The sequence below is a fragment of the Malania oleifera genome, chromosome 8 (genome assembly GCF_029873635.1).
Source record: "Malania oleifera isolate guangnan ecotype guangnan chromosome 8, ASM2987363v1, whole genome shotgun sequence".
NCBI classification, from domain to species: domain Eukaryota; kingdom Viridiplantae; phylum Streptophyta; class Magnoliopsida; order Santalales; family Ximeniaceae; genus Malania; species Malania oleifera.
In genome coordinates, this window is record NC_080424.1 from 9,042,691 (window position 1) to 9,065,291 (window position 22,601).

The window sequence follows — 22,601 nt, forward strand, 5'->3', positions numbered from 1 at the left end:
TTATTATTGTATGAGATGAAATATGCTTATGAAAATGCATTGTGTTCTGCCATGATTTGATATATATATATATATATATATATATATATATATATATGTTTTCCCAGATTTGACAAAACAGTTACTTAATATATCATGTATGGTATATGTAGAACACGAAATACTCATGTTGCCACACACTAGTATTAATTTATTTCCCTTACTGAGAGGTGTCTCACCCCTAAATTTTATAAACTTTTCAGGAGCCCCAGATAAAAGAGCGGGAAAGGCCCCGCCAAGCTAGAGCTGTTGTCTGCCCTTTTTAAAGGGTAAATTTTACTAAGGACAATTAGATTTTGTGGGAAGTGTCCTTAGATTTTGTTCTTTTGGGATGTATATACTGAGATACAGTGGTATAGTGACTCTGGTATTTGTAATAATATGATGAATGTTTGTATTTACAACATTGTGAATATATATTTCCTGTTGTTTAGGCTTCCGTGTTAGATAGAGTCTTAGTGTTAGATATATGCATTAAAAAATGGAAGAAAAAGGATAAAATAAACTAGTGTAGGAGAACTAGATGGTGGAACCTAAAAGGAGAAAATATAATAAAATTTAAAGATGAAATGATCAAAGATGGGGATTGGACCTTAGAGGATGGGATAGATTCAAATACTCTTTGGAATAGATTAGCTAGCTCTATTAAAAAGATAGCAAAAGAGATTTTAGGCGAATCAAGGGGAAGATTCTCAAATAGCAAAGAAAGTTGGTGGTGGGATAAAGATGTACAAAAAATCATAAAGACAAAAAGAATTTGGTATAAAACGTGGCAAAAATGTAGAAACAACGATAACTTTGAAAAATATAAGGAGGCAAGAAAAGATGCAAAAAGGGCCGTTAGTGAAGTTAAATATAGATCATTTAATAGTTTTTATAATAGATTAGGTACAAAAGAAAGGGAAAGAGATATATTTAAACTTGCTAAAGCTAGAGAAAGGAAGAACAAGGACTTAGGAAATGTAAAATGTATAAAAAGTAAGGATGATATTGTCTTGGTTAAGGACGAAGATATTAAAGAAAGATGGCGAAGTTACTTTAGTAAGTTGTTTAACGAAAACCAAATAGAAGGCTTAAATTTAGAATTGTCAAACGAGGAAAAGACTAAAAATATAAGATTTATTCAAAAAATTAGAGTTAACGAAGTTAAGTTTGCACTAAAAAAGATGAAAAATGGGAAAGCTATGGGACCAGATAACATCCCAATTGAAGTTTGGAAATGCTTGGGTGATAACGGAATTATATGGTTAACTAATTTATTTAATACAATTGTAAAAACTAAGAAAATGCCAGATGAATGAAGGAAAAGTACTTTCATACCCATATACAAAAATAAAGGAGATATTCAAAATTGTAATAACTATCGTGGAATTAAACTTATGAGTCATACGATGAAACTATGGGAAAGAGTAGTTGAACAAAGATTAAGGTTAGAAACGAAGATCTCAGAAAATCAATTTGGTTTTATGCTTAGGAGATATACCACAGAAGCTATTTATCTTTTAAGAAGATTAATGGAAAAGTTTAGAGAAAAGAAGAGGGACTTGCATATGATATTTATTGACCTTGAGAAAGCATATGATAGGATACCTAGGGAAGTTTTATGGTGGGTTTTAGGAAAAAATGGTGTATGTTGTAGGTATACCAATGTCATTAAGGATATGTACGATGGAGTAATGACTAGTGTAAAGACTATAGATGGAGAAACTAGAGAATTTCCAATTACCATAGGTGCACATCAAGGATCTGCTTTGAGTCCTTATCTTTTTTCTTTAGTGAAGACCAATTGACTAAAAGTATTCAAAAGGAGGTTCCATGGTGTATGTTGTTTGCAGATGATATTGTATTAATTGACGAAACTAGGGATGGAGTAGAGGCTAAGTTAGAATTATGGAGAGAAGCTTTGGAATATAGAGGCTTTAAGATAAGTAGAAATAAAACAGAATATATGAAATGTAATTTTAGTAATGATACGAGGAATATTGGAGACAAAGTTAAACTTGATGATGAAGAAATAAATAGCACTTGTAGATTTCGATACCTTGGATCTATTATGCAAGCTGAAGGAGAAATTGAAGATGATGTAATGCATAGAGTTAAAGCAGGTTGGGTAAAATGGATAAGTTCTTCAAGTGTTCTATGTGATCCTAGAATACTCTTAAAATTGAAAGGGAAGTTTTATAGGACAACTATAAGACCAACTATGCTATATGGATCATAATGTTGGGCGACGAAGAAACATAATATCCAAAAAGTAAAAGTTGCCGAGATGAGGATGTTTAGATGGATGAGTGGTATAACATTGAAAGATAAATTAAGGAATGAACATATTCGTGGTAAGTTAGGTTTAGCTCCTATAGAAGATAAGATAAAGGACGACTCAGATGGTATGGACACTTGCAACGTAGGCCTTATAGTGCACCTATGAGGAAGAGTGACTTAGTTATTGTGGGAGGCAGTAGAAGGGGTAGGGGTAGACCTAAAATAACTTGGGAGGAGATAGTGAGTAAGGATTTAATATCTTTGAATCTATCAAAAGAAATGGTCCATGATTGCATAAATTGGCAGAAAAGGATTCATATAGCCGACCCCACTTAGTGGGACTAAGGCTTGGTTTTGTTATTGTTGTTGTTGTTTGGGCTTCCGTGTTGTGCTCTGATTTATCCTTGGTACCCGCGGGTCCAGGTGTATTATGACCTGCTGAGCTGGGAATTGATATATTGATTTTATTTATAAAAAAAAAATTATGGAATTGAGTAGGTTATCACAGTGTGGTATCAGAGCCTAGGTTGCTAGGCTCTGTAGACTTTAGAATGCGGCGGAAACAATACCAAAGTTTAGGAAATGATTTAAGGTTGTTCTACAGTCTAGAGGCAGGACTTCCGTGGTAGTTTCTGTGTTTTTCGTAGGGTGACTATTTCAGGAAAACCATAGTAAGTTATTATCGGGTTGTGTTCCTAGAATATAGGACTGGGGATTAGAAATGAGCTAGAAATATTGAGATAGTGGTGAGTATAGGTGGGTAAATTATAAAGATAGAATTCCTAAGTTGTAGTTGTTGTTTTTCAGGATGGATCCAGAAGGAAATAGTGCCCATGTGAGTGGCAGTAATGGAGCAGGACCATCAGGTGCAGTTGGGATCGACTTTGACGCGATATTACGTAGCGTGGCTTAGCAGGTTATGGCTGAGATCACTAAGAGCTCGAGGGAGCAGAGTGGTCCATCTGCAGGCCATAGGTGCACTATAGAAAAGTTTACGAAAATGAATCCTCCGACATTCTCGGGTGGAGTTGATCCTGCAGTCGCCGAGAATTGGATGCAGGAGACCAAGAAGGTCTTGGCCGTGTTGCAGTGTACTGAGGAATAGAGGGTCCTCTTTGCCACCTATAGACTGACAGGAGAGGCTGAGAGGTGGTGGACTGCAGTGAGACTATTGGAGCAGTAGAGGGTGACTCCGATAGTTATGACTTGGGATGAGTCTAAAGAATTGTTCTTTGATAGGTATTTCCCAGCTACTGTCAGGGAGGCTAAGGTAGAAGAGTTCCTGAGTCTGGAGCAGGGACAACTATCTGTCCAGCAGGATGCGGCGCGTTTTATTGGGCTCTCCTATTTCGCCCCATACATTGTTCCTGATGAAGTGAGGAAAGCTAGGTAGTTTGAGAGAGGTTTAAGATGGAGCATATTCAAGCAGGTGGTAGTGCTGCGGACCCAGGACTTTACTGAGTTAGTCGACAGGGTAGCTTTGGCGGAGTTTGGTGAGCGTCTCGATGCAGAGGAATAGAGATAAAGGAAGAGATCTACATCTACAGTTTACCAATAGGGCCATAGACCGGGTCAGTGGAGAAGAGGAAATCATAGCAGAGGACGAAGGCAGAAGACAGGAGGACGCCATGTGCAGACAAGGTAGGGTCCTCCAGTCTGTCATATTTTTGGTAGGAGGCACTGGGGAGAGTGTCGAGCTGGTGGTGTGGTATGTTATCGCTGCAGTAGATCGAGGCACATGGTGTGAGACTGCCTTATCCCACCAGATGCAGTAGGTGGTGTGGTATGCTATCGCTGTGGCAGATCGGGGCACATGGTGCGAGACTGCCCTACCCCACCGAATGTAGTTCCAACTCCCAAACCATACTAGGGAGGTTACTAGGCGCCACGTGGAGGCCAGCAGAGGAATACGGCTCCAGCCAGTGTGTTTACTTTGACACCGAGTGAGGCTAAGACGACGGGTGACATGGTGACAGGTATGGTTGCTATGTTTTCTTTTAAAGTTATAGCATTGTTTGATTTAGGAGCTACGCACTCGTTCGTGTCTTCGGGGTGTGTTAAATTATGTGGGGTTGAAACACAACTATTAGATGTTGAATTGCTGGTGTCTACACCAACTGGGTAAGTAGTGAGGTGTAGTAGAGTGCTCCGAGGTCGTCTAATTGATATTCAAGGAAAGACTTTGTCTGCTGATTTGATAGTGCTGGACATGCATGGGTTTGATGTTATTTTTGGCATGGATTGGCTAGCGGCCAATTTTTCCAGCATAGATTTCTGAGCACAAGAAGTGATATTCAGACCTCCGAGGAAAGCAGAATTCAAGTTCGTAGGGTCGCGAGTGCAATCCCCGCCCCAGCTAGTTTCAGCTGTTCAGGCCAGAAGATTACTACTGAGTGGTTGTCAGGGGTTTGTGCCTGTTGTAAAGGAGATGTTAGAAAATGAATTGAAACTTGCTAGCACACCTGTAGTAAAGGAGTTTACAGATGTTTTCCCAGATGAGTTACCAGGCTTGCCACCCAATCGTGAGGTAGATTTCTCTATTGATCTACCTTCCGGTACAGCGCCGATTTCTAAAGTACTGTACCAGATGGCGCCAATGGAGTTAGCAGAGTTGAAGAATCAGTTACAAGATCTTCTTGATAAAGGCTTCATATGACCTAGTGTATCTCCGTGGGGAGCTCCAATTTTATTTGTGAAGAAGAAAGACGAGACCATGAGGATGTGTATAGACTATAGGAAGATTAATAAAGTGACAATAAAAAATAAGTATCCTCTACCTCGTATTGATGATTTGTTTGACCAGCTCCAGGGTACATGGGTGTAATTGAAGATTGACCTCAGATCTGGCTACCATCAGGTAAAGGTGAAAGCAGAAGACGTCTCGAAGACGGCCTTTAGGACCAGGTACGGGCATTACGAGTTTCTTGTTATGCCGTTTGGTTTGACGAATGCTCCTGAGGTATTTATGAACTTGATGAATAGAGTCTTCCACCAATACCTAGATCGGTTTGTTGTTGTTTTTATTGACGATGTACTAGTCTATTCGAAGAGCTATGAGGAGCATGAAATACACTTGAGGCAGGTTTTGCAGACACTTCGGGAAAAGAAGTTGTACGCCAAGTTCAGTAAATGTGAATTTTGGCTTGAGAGGGTGATTACGCGCTTAAATTGCGTAATTAGGTGCTTTAATTCATGCATTGCAAATGATATTTTGTATTTAAATGCCTAATTACTCTAAATATTCTAACATTGTGTTCTATTTATAAAATTTGGGTTTTATTGAGTAATGTATGAAATTTTGGTGTTTTTTATTGCAGAGCAACTGTTGGAAGCTAAAAAAAACCGACAGTACTTTGCAATCTGTGCGTAACTCTCTCATCCAACCTTTGATTTAGATGATTCAAGATTTTTTTGAAAGATAAGAAAACAATCTACAATTTTCGTGTTTTGTGTTTTGCAAAATACTGGCAGCATCAAGGCCGAAATCAGACGTGAAGTTAGCATACGCCGTTTTATGGATTTTTTCGACAATTCTTCGTAATCTTGGCGTAACTTTCTCATACAAACTCCGATTGAGATGATTCAAAATTCTAGGAAAATCTAAAAAATATCTCTACATATTTTATGTTTTAAGCTTTGAGAGTTACGAGCTATAAGAGGGTCTAAAGTGGGCTTGAAAGAGGAGGGCAGTTCATGTACCTTTGAAAAAAAAAAGAAAATCAAAAAATCAAAAAATGAGATGTGACCCAGCCATGCAGCCAGGTCATCTCATAAGGGCAGTGTGCGCTGGGTACATACAAAGGAAAGACAAAAGAATGGAAAGAAAAAAAAGAAAGGAAAGAAAAGCAAAGAAAGAAAGGATGAAAGGAAAGGATGGAAAAGTCAACAAGGGAGGGTTTCCTTGTGGGGGGAGTGCTGTGTGCAAGAGGAGATTTGGAGAGAGCAGCATGCGCTGGGGCTGAGGGGAGAGAGGCCGCACCATAGGAAGAAAAAAAAGGATTTTTCTTGGGGAGAAGAGAAGGGAGCCAAAAAGCACATAGAGTTTCTTGGAAAAATTATTTTTTTTGGAGAGCTTTCTTGTGGTTTTCTTTTGGGGGTGCTGCGAAGATATACACACAGCCAGCAAAGGAGAGTTGGAAGCACGCAAAAATACTATCTTTTCAGAATCGGAAGGCGGCGAACAACGGCGGTGTTCGGGGTGTTCGTGACGCGCGACGGCGGTGCAGCGAGTGTTGATCTTTCCCGTACGCTCCAAATTGAAGAAAATATGGTGAAATCTGTTATGTTGGATTTTATTTTCGGAATGAACTAAATTTTTGAATTCTAGGAAAACGATGTAGCCAGTTTCGAACTATGCTTGCTCTTTGATGCTAATCTGAAATAGTTTTCATTAATGTTTGTTTGAGTCTTGTGATTTGCTACCGAAAGGGGGGATTATAGGATAGATCTTGGATAATTCAGCGTAGGTAAGTATAGAGATCGAAAGACTTGTATGAACCTACGTAGCATAAAAAATCGAGGGTCTTACTGCGTTCTTGCATTATTAATTTGCATACTCTTATGTTAAATAATAAACAAGAATAGGTTCCGATTGACTATCGAAAGAGGCTTTTGGAAAAATTGGCGATTTGCTAACAAACAGAGAAAACGAAGTTAAATTAGCTAAATGAGTAAAGCATAGTGAGAAACTAGGTGAAATCGGTTTCCTAGAAGTTTTCACCATCATCAATTTGACACGCGGTATTCAGTTTTAAATTCTCCTGAATAGTTTATTTAAAGTAGCTTTGTTTAAATTTTGCAGTCTAAAATTGTTAATTTTTCTAAATAAAATCAAGGTTAGTAAAATTTCGGTACTTGGTAAAATTAAGACATCAATCCCTGAGGACGATACTCTACACATCATTATATTATAAAACTACGATACTGTGCACTTGCAGTTTGCACCGGTCAAGTTTTTGGCACCGTTGCCGGGGATTGAGTTTTTCTTATTTTTGCCAATATCGATACAAAGTAATCTTGGTTTTAATTTAGAAATTTATTTTTATATTTTTATTTATTTATTTTCTTTATTTTATTTTATTATTATTATTATCATTTTTTGTATTTCTGGTGTGTTTTTTTATGTTGGATGCGCAGTGCTAGAATACGTGCCATTATTCCTTTTGATCCAGAGATTGAAAGAACGCTTAGAGCACTAAGGAAAAAGAGGGTATTAGCCATGGAGAATGGACAAGATAATGCGCAGCCACGCGCCTTGAAGGATTATGTGCGACCAGTTGTGAATGACAATTATTCGGGTATCAGACGCCAGCCCATTAATGCCAACAATTTTGAGCTCAAACCCGCATTAATCAGTATGGTGCAGCAGGCCCAATTCAGTGGATCGCCACTTGATGATCCCAATATCCATCTGGCGATGTTTTTGGAGATTTGTGATACTGTGAAGATCAATGGTATTACTGAAGACACCATTAGACTGAGATTATTCCCTTTCTCTTTGAGGGACAAAGCAAGAGGTTGGCTACAATCGCTACAACCTGGGAGTATTACTAGTTGGCAGGACATGGCAGAAAAATTTCTAGCTAAATTCTTTCCACCTGCAAAAACAGCTCAACTCAGGAGTGAGATTGGTCAATTCAAGCAGCATGATTTTGAATCACTTTATGAAGCATGGGAAAGGTATAAAGATTTGATTCGACGCTGCCCACAACATGGATTGCCAGATTGGTTGCAAATTCAGATGTTCTATAATGGGTTAAATGGGCAAACGCGGACTTTAGTTGATGCTACATCTGGGGGAACTTTGATGTCAAAGACACCTAAGGGTGCTACTGCTCTTTTGGAAGAAATGGCCTCAAATAACTATCAATGGCCAACTGAAAGAACTATGGCTAAGAAAGTTGCTGGAATTCATGAATTGGAGCCGTTTGCTGCACTTTCAGCTCAAGTAGCTTCTTTGTGTCATCAGATTTCATCTTTGACAACCCAGAGGATACCACAAGGTGCAGAATATGTGGCAGCTACAAGTAGGACAGATTCGAGTATTGGAGCGAGTCAAGAACAGGTTCAATACATCAATAATCGGAACTATAATTATCGTGGTGATCCTTTGCCACAATATTACCATTCAGGGCTTCGAAATCATGAGAATTTGTCTTATGGAAATACAAGGAATGTGCTGCAACCTCCTGCAGGATTTGAGAGTCATCAAGGTGAGAAGAAGATGTCACTTGAGGATGCCATGATATCTTTTGTTGAGGAGAAAAAAGCAAGGTTTAAAAAGACAGATGCACGACTAGACAACATTGAGACTCATTGCAACAATATGGGAGCCACTATGAAGAACCTTGAAATACAAATTGGGCAACTGGCCACGACTATAAATACCCAACAAAGAGGAACTTTTCCTAGCAACACAGAAGTGAATCCTAAGGAACAATGCAATGTCATCACACTTAGGAGTGGAAGAGAAATTGATAAATCACCAGCAAAGGAAACTATGTCCACACCTACACCTGAAAAGAATGGCCGAAGCAAGAATAAAGGGGAAGAAGATGAGATGGTGGATGACACACCAAGAGAGACTGACACGTCACCAACAATTTCATTTCCTGACAATCCTCCTATTCTCTCTACTCCACTTCCTTATCCTCAACGTTTTCAAAAACAAAAATTAGATAAGCAATTTTCTAAGTTTTTGGATATTTTAAAGAAAATTCACATAAATATTCCTTTTACAGATGCCTTGGAACAAATGTCAAACTATGTCAAATTCCTGAAGGACATCATTTCAAAGAAAAGAAGGTTGGAGGAGTTCGAAACAGTGAAGCTTACCGAGGAGTGTAGTGCTATTCTTCAAAAGAAATTGCCTCAAAAATTAAAAGATCCAGGGAGTTTTACTTTGCCTTGCACTATTGGAAATTTATTTTTTGATAAAGTTTTATGTGATCTTGGTGCTAGTATTAATCTTATGCCACTTTCTGTTTGCAGGAAATTGGGACTTGGAGAGATGAAACAAACAACCATTTCGTTGCAACTAGCAGACCGATCCATTAAGTATCCACGTGGAATCATAGAAGATGTATTGGTAAAAGTGGATAAATTTATTTTTCCTGCTGATTTTGTGGTGTTAGATATGGAGGAAGACCAAGAAGTCCCGCTAATTCTTGGCCGACCATTCTTGGCCACTGGAAGGGCTTTAATTGATGTTCAAAAGGGTGAGTTAACATTGAGAGTGGATAAGGAAGAGGTTATGTTCAACATCTACCAAGACATGAGATTCCCAGAAGGTCCAAGCACTTGCTTTCGGGTAGATGTCATTCAGCAAGGTGTAGAAAAAGTCTTTCAAAAAGATGTACAAGTTGATCACCTAGAACGATCCTTGCAGCAGATTACAACACAGCAATGTGTGGGGAGGCTAGAACCTATGGTAGCAAGGACGGATTCTGTAATCTCTAAAGGAAAGATGCAACAACCTATATCTCTAGAGTTGAAACAATTCCCTGAGCATCTTCGCTATGCATTCTCGGGTGATGCGTATGAAAATGCAAAATCTACAAAGAGCAGACGAAGAAGTGGCATGAAAAGCAGATTCTTAGGTGTGAGTTTGCTCCAGGACAACAGGTTCTACTCTTCAACTCACGATTAAAACTCTTCTCAGGGAATATATTCAGAGTTAATGGTCAGAGATTGAAGCACTATTATGGAGAACAAATGGAGAGGAACTGTGCATTTATTCCTCTTGGTGATCCTGGTTTATGAAGATTGAAACGTCTGGCTGGAGACGTTAAAACAAGCGCTTATGGGAGGCAACCCAAAGAGTTTTTCTTTTGTTTATTTCCTTTATCTTTATCATTTATTTATTTATCTATGCACTTTTGAATAATTTAGATTTTCGATGCAGGTTTATTTGGCATGAGTACAGAGCTGAAAATTAAACTCCTCGATGGATTCACCAATAAGTCAGGGAAGTTTCTTTCTTTTCTTCAATCTTTCTCATTTTTGAATAAAATTGAAAAAAAAAAGTGTGAATATGGATGATTAGGCCATGCGTGACACTACTTTTGCCCTTTATATACTTGCATATAACCTAGGAGTACACACTGGGTCATTTATGTGTAGTTTCTATTTATATGGTTAAACTAGGAATCGTAACTCATTGAAAGTTGATTGGTAGTGCAATTGTGTTAATCTGGCTATATAAACTCTTGTATCTACATGGTATCTCTTGAGGCTAAAAAATACACGTTCACGTGACTTGTAACACTTAGGGTTCCTTGTGAACACTAAGAGAGCGCCCGTGGAGACTTTGACACCTTGTGAGGTACTGTTGAGCCATTTATCGCTCTTTCGAGTTTTGACGTCAACTCAGAGTTCATGAAACTCAACTTTCCCTATTTTTTCTGGATACTCTTTGTACACTAGTCTTGGTTTTTGAATTGCTAGCCTAGAGGTGACATGTAGTGGGGAGATAAAAACTTAGGTCTTGTAGCCTACTCAAGATGTGAAGGCCAAACCACCCCTAGAAATAGACTTATTTCATGGACTCTTGTTCGATCTTAATGCACATGGGTGGTATGAAACAATAAAAGAAGTGTTATGATTGTCCTAATTGACCATGAAAAGAAAGAAATTGAAAAATGAGCAGAAGAAAGAAAAAAAGAAATAGAAATACCCTACAAGAGGTGAAAGATTAATACCTGCTCCACACAACTACAACAAAAGTCAAGGACAAGATGCATGTTATCCACATATGAAGACTCTTCACCCGCCTAATGCCTCAGATGTATTCACGCCTAGTTTGTGAATAAGTTGATCTAGGGTGGTCTCGGTTGGACATGGCGAGTAGGTGAGAAGATGCTAGGGTGAAGGACCCGACACCTCCTAAACAGGCTTGATCCTTTTCAGACTAGTCCACTCCATACATTTAGCGTTTGTTCCTTGCAGTATGTGGGATGTTTGATCATGACACTCCTCCTCACATACGATGAGTGAACCAATCCTTTTTGAGTGTTTTTGAGAGTATACCAGTTAGGCCGAGTCAAAGCGACAGTTCTTTAGGTGTCCACGGATATCCTGGGTGTAACGAGTCACACACATTACACGTGCTTCAAGATTTCGCCTATTTATACTTGAATTTATATGGCTACATTAACTCTGAATTGTGCTCGCTGGTTAATTTTACGTGAGTTTACTGTTCTTAATGGCTATATAATGATGAGATTTGCATGAATGACTTACTTCGGAGTTGCGTAAATTGGGTATGAATGAGTTTGTGTGTAATTTGGTGATATTCCTATACGTGAAAGGGTATGGTTGTGTTGCCTGTGTATTCATTCATTGAAATTGGTATGACACCACCCTAAATTGCATTCACGTTATTTGCTAGGGACTAGCAAAACTTTAGTTGGGGGGTGTGATTACGCGCTTAAATTGCGTAATTAGGTGCTTTAATTCATGCATTGCAAATGGTATTTTGTATTTAAATGCCTAATTACTCTAAATATTCTAACATTGTGTTCTATTTATAAAATTTGGGTTTTATTGAGTAATGTATGAAATTTTGGTGTTTTTTATTGTAGAGCAACTATTGGAAGCTAAAAAAAACCGACAGTACTTTGCAATCTGTGCGTAACTCTCTCATCCAACCTTTGATTTAGATGATTCAAGATTTTTTTGAAAGATAAGAAAACAATCTACAATTTTCGTGTTTTGTGTTTTGCAAAATACTGGCAGCATCAAGGCCGAAATCAGACGTGAAGTTAGCATACGCCGTTTTATGGATTTTTTCGACAATTCTTCGTAATCTTGGCGTAACTTTCTCATACAAACTCCGATTGAGATGATTCAAAATTCTAGGAAAATCTAAAAAATATCTCTACATATTTTATGTTTTAAGCTTTGAGAGTTACGAGCTATAAGAGGGTCTAAAGTGGGCTTGAAAGAGGAGGGCAGTTCATGTACCTTTGAAAAAAAAAAGAAAATCAAAAAATCAAAAAATGAGATGTGACCCAGCCATGCAGCCAGGTCATCTCATAAGGGCAGTGTGCGCTGGGTACATACAAAGGAAAGACAAAAGAATGGAAAGAAAAAAAAGAAAGGAAAGAAAAGCAAAGAAAGAAAGGATGAAAGGAAAGGATGGAAAAGTCAACAAGGGAGGGTTTCCTTGTGGGGGGAGTGCTGTGTGCAAGAGGAGATTTGGAGAGAGCAGCGTGCGCTGGGGCTGAGGGGAGAGAGGCCGCACCATAGGAAGAAAAAAAAGGATTTTTCTTGGGGAGAAGAGAAGGGAGCCAAAAAGCACATAGAGTTTCTTGGAAAAATTATTTTTTTTGGAGAGCTTTCTTGTGGTTTTCTTTTGGGGGTGCTGCGAAGATATACACACAGCCAGCAAAGGAGAGTTGGAAGCACGCAAAAATACTATCTTTTCAGAATCGGAAGGCGGCGAACAACGGCGGTGTTCGGGGTGTTCGTGACGCGCGACGGCGGTGCAGCGAGTGTTGATCTTTCCCGTACGCTCCAAATTGAAGAAAATATGGTGAAATCTGTTATGTTGGATTTTATTTTCGGAATGAACTAAATTTTTGAATTCTAGGAAAACGATGTAGCCAGTTTCGAACTATGCTTGCTCTTTGATGCTAATCTGAAATAGTTTTCATTAATGTTTGTTTGAGTCTTGTGATTTGCTACCGAAAGGGGGGATTATAGGATAGATCTTGGATAATTCAGCGTAGGTAAGTATAGAGATCGAAAGACTTGTATGAACCTACGTAGCATAAAAAATCGAGGGTCTTACTGCGTTCTTGCATTATTAATTTGCATACTCTTATGTTAAATAATAAACAAGAATAGGTTCCGATTGACTATCGAAAGAGGCTTTTGGAAAAATTGGCGATTTGCTAACAAACAGAGAAAACGAAGTTAAATTAGCTAAATGAGTAAAGCATAGTGAGAAACTAGGTGAAATCGGTTTCCTAGAAGTTTTCACCATCATCAATTTGACACGCGGTATTCAGTTTTAAATTCTCCTGAATAGTTTATTTAAAGTAGCTTTGTTTAAATTTTGCAGTCTAAAATTGTTAATTTTTCTAAATAAAATCAAGGTTAGTAAAATTTCGGTACTTGGTAAAATTAAGACATCAATCCCTGAGGACGATACTCTACACATCATTATATTATAAAACTACGATACTGTGCACTTGCAGTTTGCACCGGTCAAGTTTTTGGCACCGTTGCCGGGGATTGAGTTTTTCTTATTTTTGCCAATATCGATACAAAGTAATCTTGGTTTTAATTTAGAAATTTATTTTTATATTTTTATTTATTTATTTTCTTTATTTTATTTTATTATTATTATTATCATTTTTTTGTATTTCTGGTGTGTTTTTTTATGTTGGATGCGCAGTGCTAGAATACGTGCCATTATTCCTTTTGATCCAGAGATTGAAAGAACGCTTAGAGCACTAAGGAAAAAGAGGGTATTAGCCATGGAGAATGGACAAGATAATGCGCAGCCACGCGCCTTGAAGGATTATGTGCGACCAGTTGTGAATGACAATTATTCGGGTATCAGACGCCAGCCCATTAATGCCAACAATTTTGAGCTCAAACCCGCATTAATCAGTATGGTGCAGCAGGCCCAATTCAGTGGATCGCCACTTGATGATCCCAATATCCATCTGGCGATGTTTTTGGAGATTTGTGATACTGTGAAGATCAATGGTATTACTGAAGACACCATTAGACTGAGATTATTCCCTTTCTCTTTGAGGGACAAAGCAAGAGGTTGGCTACAATCGCTACAACCTGGGAGTATTACTAGTTGGCAGGACATGGCAGAAAAATTTCTAGCTAAATTCTTTCCACCTGCAAAAACAGCTCAACTCAGGAGTGAGATTGGTCAATTCAAGCAGCATGATTTTGAATCACTTTATGAAGCATGGGAAAGGTATAAAGATTTGATTCGACGCTGCCCACAACATGGATTGCCAGATTGGTTGCAAATTCAGATGTTCTATAATGGGTTAAATGGGCAAACGCGGACTTTAGTTGATGCTACATCTGGGGGAACTTTGATGTCAAAGACACCTGAGGGTGCTACTGCTCTTTTGGAAGAAATGGCCTCAAATAACTATCAATGGCCAACTGAAAGAACTATGGCTAAGAAAGTTGCTGGAATTCATGAATTGGAGCCGTTTGCTGCACTTTCAGCTCAAGTAGCTTCTTTGTGTCATCAGATTTCATCTTTGACAACCCAGAGGATACCACAAGGTGCAGAATATGTGGCAGCTACAAGTAGGACAGATTCGAGTATTGGAGCGAGTCAAGAACAGGTTCAATACATCAATAATCGGAACTATAATTATCGTGGTGATCCTTTGCCACAATATTACCATTCAGGGCTTCGAAATCATGAGAATTTGTCTTATGGAAATACAAGGAATGTGCTGCAACCTCCTGCAGGATTTGAGAGTCATCAAGGTGAGAAGAAGATGTCACTTGAGGATGCCATGATATCTTTTGTTGAGGAGAAAAAAGCAAGGTTTAAAAAGACAGATGCACGACTAGACAACATTGAGACTCATTGCAACAATATGGGAGCCACTATGAAGAACCTTGAAATACAAATTGGGCAACTGGCCACGACTATAAATACCCAACAAAGAGGAACTTTTCCTAGCAACACAGAAGTGAATCCTAAGGAACAATGCAATGTCATCACACTTAGGAGTGGAAGAGAAATTGATAAATCACCAGCAAAGGAAACTATGTCCACACCTACACCTGAAAAGAATGGCCGAAGCAAGAATAAAGGGGAAGAAGATGAGATGGTGGATGACACACCAAGAGAGACTGACACGTCACCAACAATTTCATTTCCTGACAATCCTCCTATTCTCTCTACTCCACTTCCTTATCCTCAACGTTTTCAAAAACAAAAATTAGATAAGCAATTTTCTAAGTTTTTGGATATTTTAAAGAAAATTCACATAAATATTCCTTTTACAGATGCCTTGGAACAAATGTCAAACTATGTCAAATTCCTGAAGGACATCATTTCAAAGAAAAGAAGGTTGGAGGAGTTCGAAACAGTGAAGCTTACCGAGGAGTGTAGTGCTATTCTTCAAAAGAAATTGCCTCAAAAATTAAAAGATCCAGGGAGTTTTACTTTGCCTTGCACTATTGGAAATTTATTTTTTGATAAAGTTTTATGTGATCTTGGTGCTAGTATTAATCTTATGCCACTTTCTGTTTGCAGGAAATTGGGACTTGGAGAGATGAAACAAACAACCATTTCGTTGCAACTAGCAGACCGATCCATTAAGTATCCACGTGGAATCATAGAAGATGTATTGGTAAAAGTGGATAAATTTATTTTTCCTGCTGATTTTGTGGTGTTAGATATGGAGGAAGACCAAGAAGTCCCGCTAATTCTTGGCCGACCATTCTTGGCCACTGGAAGGGCTTTAATTGATGTTCAAAAGGGTGAGTTAACATTGAGAGTGGATAAGGAAGAGGTTATGTTCAACATCTACCAAGACATGAGATTCCCAGAAGGTCCAAGCACTTGCTTTCGGGTAGATGTCATTCAGCAAGGTGTAGAAAAAGTCTTTCAAAAAGATGTACAAGTTGATCACCTAGAACGATCCTTGCAGCAGATTACAACACAGCAATGTGTGGGGAGGCTAGAACCTATGGTAGCAAGGACGGATTCTGTAATCTCTAAAGGAAAGATGCAACAACCTATATCTCTAGAGTTGAAACAATTCCCTGAGCATCTTCGCTATGCATTCTCGGGTGATGCGTATGAAAATGCAAAATCTACAAAGAGCAGACGAAGAAGTGGCATGAAAAGCAGATTCTTAGGTGTGAGTTTGCTCCAGGACAACAGGTTCTACTCTTCAACTCACGATTAAAACTCTTCTCAGGGAATATATTCAGAGTTAATGGTCAGAGATTGAAGCACTATTATGGAGAACAAATGGAGAGGAACTGTGCATTTATTCCTCTTGGTGATCCTGGTTTATGAAGATTGAAACGTCTGGCTGGAGACGTTAAAACAAGCGCTTATGGGAGGCAACCCAAAGAGTTTTTCTTTTGTTTATTTCCTTTATCTTTATCATTTATTTATTTATCTATGCACTTTTGAATAATTTAGATTTTCGATGCAGGTTTATTTGGCATGAGTACAGAGCTGAAAATTAAACTCCTCGATGGATTCACCAATAAGTCAGGGAAGTTTCTTTCTTTTCTTCAATCTTTCTCATTTTTGAATAAAATTGAAAAAAAAAAGTGTGAATATGGATGATTAGGCCATGCGTGACACTACTTTTGCCCTTTATATACTTGCATATAACCTAGGAGTACACACTGGGTCATTTATGTGTAGTTTCTATTTATATGGTTAAACTAGGAATCGTAACTCATTGAAAGTTGATTGGTAGTGCAATTGTGTTAATCTGGCTATATAAACTCTTGTATCTACATGGTATCTCTTGAGGCTAAAAAATACACGTTCACGTGACTTGTAACACTTAGGGTTCCTTGTGAACACTAAGAGAGCGCCCGTGGAGACTTTGACACCTTGTGAGGTACTGTTGAGCCATTTATCGCTCTTTCGAGTTTTGACGTCAACTCAGAGTTCATGAAACTCAACTTTCCCTATTTTTTCTGGATACTCTTTGTACACTAGTCTTGGTTTTTGAATTGCTAGCCTAGAGGTGACATGTAGTGGGGAGATAAAAACTTAGGTCTTGTAGCCTACTCAAGATGTGAAGGCCAAACCACCCCTAGAAATAGACTTATTTCATGGACTCTTGTTCGATCTTAATGCACATGGGTGGTATGAAACAATAAAAGAAGTGTTATGATTGTCCTAATTGACCATGAAAAGAAAGAAATTGAAAAATGAGCAGAAGAAAGAAAAAAAGAAATAGAAATACCCTACAAGAGGTGAAAGATTAATACCTGCTCCACACAACTACAACAAAAGTCAAGGACAAGATGCATGTTATCCACATATGAAGACTCTTCACCCGCCTAATGCCTCAGATGTATTCACGCCTAGTTTGTGAATAAGTTGATCTAGGGTGGTCTCGGTTGGACATGGCGAGTAGGTGAGAAGATGCTAGGGTGAAGGACCCGACACCTCCTAAACAGGCTTGATCCTTTTCAGACTAGTCCACTCCATACATTTAGCGTTTGTTCCTTGCAGTATGTGGGATGTTTGATCATGACACTCCTCCTCACATACGATGAGTGAACCAATCCTTTTTGAGTGTTTTTGAGAGTATACCAGTTAGGCCGAGTCAAAGCGACAGTTCTTTAGGTGTCCACGGATATCCTGGGTGTAACGAGTCACACACATTACACGTGCTTCAAGATTTCGCCTATTTATACTTGAATTTATATGGCTACATTAACTCTGAATTGTGCTCGCTGGTTAATTTTACGTGAGTTTACTGTTCTTAATGGCTATATAATGATGAGATTTGCATGAATGACTTACTTCGGAGTTGCGTAAATTGGGTATGAATGAGTTTGTGTGTAATTTGGTGATATTCCTATACGTGAAAGGGTATGGTTGTGTTGCCTGTGTATTCATTCATTGAAATTGGTATGACACCACCCTAAATTGCATTCACGTTATTTGCTAGGGACTAGCAAAACTTTAGTTGGGGGGTGTGATTACGCGCTTAAATTGCGTAATTAGGTGCTTTAATTCATGCATTGCAAATGGTATTTTGTATTTAAATGCCTAATTACTCTAAATATTCTAACATTGTGTTCTATTTATAAAATTTGGGTTTTATTGAGTAATGTATGAAATTTTGGTGTTTTTTATTGTAGAGCAACTATTGGAAGCTAAAAAAAACCGACAGTACTTTGCAATCTGTGCGTAACTCTCTCATCCAACCTTTGATTTAGATGATTCAAGATTTTTTTGAAAGATAAGAAAACAATCTACAATTTTCGTGTTTTGTGTTTTGCAAAATACTGGCAGCATCAAGGCCGAAATCAGACGTGAAGTTAGCATACGCCGTTTTATGGATTTTTTCGACAATTCTTCGTAATCTTGGCGTAACTTTCTCATACAAACTCCGATTGAGATGATTCAAAATTCTAGGAAAATCTAAAAAATATCTCTACATATTTTATGTTTTAAGCTTTGAGAGTTACGAGCTATAAGAGGGTCTAAAGTGGGCTTGAAAGAGGAGGGCAGTTCATGTACCTTTGAAAAAAAAAAGAAAATCAAAAAATCAAAAAATGAGATGTGACCCAGCCATGCAGCCAGGTCATCTCATAAGGGCAGTGTGCGCTGGGTACATACAAAGGAAAGACAAAAGAATGGAAAGAAAAAAAAGAAAGGAAAGAAAAGCAAAGAAAGAAAGGATGAAAGGAAAGGATGGAAAAGTCAACAAGGGAGGGTTTCCTTGTGGGGGGAGTGCTGTGTGCAAGAGGAGATTTGGAGAGAGCAGCGTGCGCTGGGGCTGAGGGGAGAGAGGCCGCACCATAGGAAGAAAAAAAAGGATTTTTCTTGGGGAGAAGAGAAGGGAGCCAAAAAGCACATAGAGTTTCTTGGAAAAATTATTTTTTTTGGAGAGCTTTCTTGTGGTTTTCTTTTGGGGGTGCTGCGAAGATATACACACAGCCAGCAAAGGAGAGTTGGAAGCACGCAAAAATACTATCTTTTCAGAATCGGAAGGCGGCGAACAACGGCGGTGTTCGGGGTGTTCGTGACGCGCGACGGCGGTGCAGCGAGTGTTGATCTTTCCCGTACGCTCCAAATTGAAGAAAATATGGTGAAATCTGTTATGTTGGATTTTATTTTCGGAATGAACTAAATTTTTGAATTCTAGGAAAACGATGTAGCCAGTTTCGAACTATGCTTGCTCTTTGATGCTAATCTGAAATAGTTTTCATTAATGTTTGTTTGAGTCTTGTGATTTGCTACCGAAAGGGGGGATTATAGGATAGATCTTGGATAATTCAGCGTAGGTAAGTATAGAGATCGAAAGACTTGTATGAACCTACGTAGCATAAAAAATCGAGGGTCTTACTGCGTTCTTGCATTATTAATTTGCATACTCTTATGTTAAATAATAAACAAGAATAGGTTCCGATTGACTATCGAAAGAGGCTTTTGGAAAAATTGGCGATTTGCTAACAAACAGAGAAAACGAAGTTAAATTAGCTAAATGAGTAAAGCATAGTGAGAAACTAGGTGAAATCGGTTTCCTAGAAGTTTTCACCATCATCAATTTGACACGCGGTATTCAGTTTTAAATTCTCCTGAATAGTTTATTTAAAGTAGCTTTGTTTAAATTTTGCAGTCTAAAATTGTTAATTTTTCTAAATAAAATCAAGGTTAGTAAAATTTCGGTACTTGGTAAAATTAAGACATCAATCCCTGAGGACGATACTCTACACATCATTATATTATAAAACTACGATACTGTGCACTTGCAGTTTGCACCGGTCAAGTTTTTGGCACCGTTGCCGGGGATTGAGTTTTTCTTATTTTTGCCAATATCGATACAAAGTAATCTTGGTTTTAATTTAGAAATTTATTTTTATATTTTTATTTATTTATTTTCTTTATTTTATTTTATTATTATTATTATCATTTTTTTGTATTTCTGGTGTGTTTTTTTATGTTGGATGCGCAGTGCTAGAATACGTGCCATTATTCCTTTTGATCCAGAGATTGAAAGAACGCTTAGAGCACTAAGGAAAAAGAGGGTATTAGCCATGGAGAATGGACAAGATAATGCGCAGCCACGCGCCTTGAAGGATTATGTGCGACCAGTTGTGAATGACAATTATTCGGGTATCAGACGCCAGCCCATTAATGCCAACAATTTTGAGCTCAAACCCGCATTAATCAGTATGGTGCAGCAGGCCCAATTCAGTGGATCGCCACTTGATGATCCCAATATCCATCTGGCGATGTTTTTGGAGATTTGTGATACTGTGAAGATCAATGGTATTACTGAAGACACCATTAGACTGAGATTATTCCCTTTCTCTTTGAGGGACAAAGCAAGAGGTTGGCTACAATCGCTACAACCTGGGAGTATTACTAGTTGGCAGGACATGGCAGAAAAATTTCTAGCTAAATTCTTTCCACCTGCAAAAACAGCTCAACTCAGGAGTGAGATTGGTCAATTCAAGCAGCATGATTTTGAATCACTTTATGAAGCATGGGAAAGGTATAAAGATTTGATTCGACGCTGCCCACAACATGGATTGCCAGATTGGTTGCAAATTCAGATGTTCTATAATGGGTTAAATGGGCAAACGCGGACTTTAGTTGATGCTACATCTGGGGGAACTTTGATGTCAAAGACACCTGAGGGTGCTACTGCTCTTTTGGAAGAAATGGCCTCAAATAACTATCAATGGCCAACTGAAAGAACTATGGCTAAGAAAGTTGCTGGAATTCATGAATTGGAGCCGTTTGCTGCACTTTCAGCTCAAGTAGCTTCTTTGTGTCATCAGATTTCATCTTTGACAACCCAGAGGATACCACAAGGTGCAGAATATGTGGCAGCTACAAGTAGGACAGATTCGAGTATTGGAGCGAGTCAAGAACAGGTTCAATACATCAATAATCGGAACTATAATTATCGTGGTGATCCTTTGCCACAATATTACCATTCAGGGCTTCGAAATCATGAGAATTTGTCTTATGGAAATACAAGGAATGTGCTGCAACCTCCTGCAGGATTTGAGAGTCATCAAGGTGAGAAGAAGATGTCACTTGAGGATGCCATGATATCTTTTGTTGAGGAGAAAAAAGCAAGGTTTAAAAAGACAGATGCACGACTAGACAACATTGAGACTCATTGCAACAATATGGGAGCCACTATGAAGAACCTTGAAATACAAATTGGGCAACTGGCCACGACTATAAATACCCAACAAAGAGGAACTTTTCCTAGCAACACAGAAGTGAATCCTAAGGAACAATGCAATGTCATCACACTTAGGAGTGGAAGAGAAATTGATAAATCACCAGCAAAGGAAACTATGTCCACACCTACACCTGAAAAGAATGGCCGAAGCAAGAATAAAGGGGAAGAAGATGAGATGGTGGATGACACACCAAGAGAGACTGACACGTCACCAACAATTTCATTTCCTGACAATCCTCCTATTCTCTCTACTCCACTTCCTTATCCTCAACGTTTTCAAAAACAAAAATTAGATAAGCAATTTTCTAAGTTTTTGGATATTTTAAAGAAAATTCACATAAATATTCCTTTTACAGATGCCTTGGAACAAATGTCAAACTATGTCAAATTCCTGAAGGACATCATTTCAAAGAAAAGAAGGTTGGAGGAGTTCGAAACAGTGAAGCTTACCGAGGAGTGTAGTGCTATTCTTCAAAAGAAATTGCCTCAAAAATTAAAAGATCCAGGGAGTTTTACTTTGCCTTGCACTATTGGAAATTTATTTTTTGATAAAGTTTTATGTGATCTTGGTGCTAGTATTAATCTTATGCCACTTTCTGTTTGCAGGATATTGGGACTTGGAGAGATGAAACAAACAACCATTTCGTTGCAACTAGCAGACCGATCCATTAAGTATCCACGTGGAATCATAGAAGATGTATTGGTAAAAGTGGATAAATTTATTTTTCCTGCTGATTTTGTGGTGTTAGATATGGAGGAAGACCAAGAAGTCCCGCTAATTCTTGGCCGACCATTCTTGGCCACTGGAAGGGCTTTAATTGATGTTCAAAAGGGTGAGTTAACATTGAGAGTGGATAAGGAAGAGGTTATGTTCAACATCTACCAAGACATGAGATTCCCAGAAGGTCCAAGCACTTGCTTTCGGGTAGATGTCATTCAGCAAGGTGTAGAAAAAGTCTTTCAAAAAGATGTACAAGTTGATCACCTAGAACGATCCTTGCAGCAGATTACAACACAGCAATGTGTGGGGAGGCTAGAACCTATGGTAGCAAGGACGGATTCTGTAATCTCTAAAGGAAAGATGCAACAACCTATATCTCTAGAGTTGAAACAATTCCCTGAGCATCTTCGCTATGCATTCTCGGGTGATGTGTATGAAAATGCAAAATCTACTCTTATGTTAAATAATAAACAAGAATAGGTTCCGATTGACTATCGAAAGAGGCTTTTGGAAAAATTGGCGATTTGCTAACAAACAGAGAAAACGAAGTTAAATTAGCTAAATGAGTAAAGCATAGTGAGAAACTAGGTGAAATCGGTTTCCTAGAAGTTTTCACCATCATCAATTTGACACGCGGTATTCAGTTTTAAATTCTCCTGAATAGT

General features: G+C 38.4%; 3 non-coding genes across 3 annotated transcripts; all 3 read right to left on the reverse strand.

Annotated features, from left to right (window-relative positions):
• Window positions 1-7,912: 7,912 nt before the first annotated feature.
• Window positions 7,913-8,019, reverse strand: LOC131163268 (small nucleolar RNA R71). The gene has a single exon (XR_009139039.1). It is a non-coding gene; the product is annotated as a small nucleolar RNA R71 (small nucleolar RNA).
• A 6,158-nt stretch (window positions 8,020-14,177) lies between these two features.
• On the reverse strand, window positions 14,178-14,284 carry LOC131163269 (small nucleolar RNA R71). Its single transcript, XR_009139040.1, has one exon. It is a non-coding gene; the product is annotated as a small nucleolar RNA R71 (small nucleolar RNA).
• Window positions 14,285-20,442: 6,158 nt separating this feature from the next.
• Window positions 20,443-20,549, reverse strand: LOC131163270 (small nucleolar RNA R71). The gene has a single exon (XR_009139041.1). It is a non-coding gene; the product is annotated as a small nucleolar RNA R71 (small nucleolar RNA).
• Between the last annotated feature and the right edge of the window lie 2,052 nt (window positions 20,550-22,601).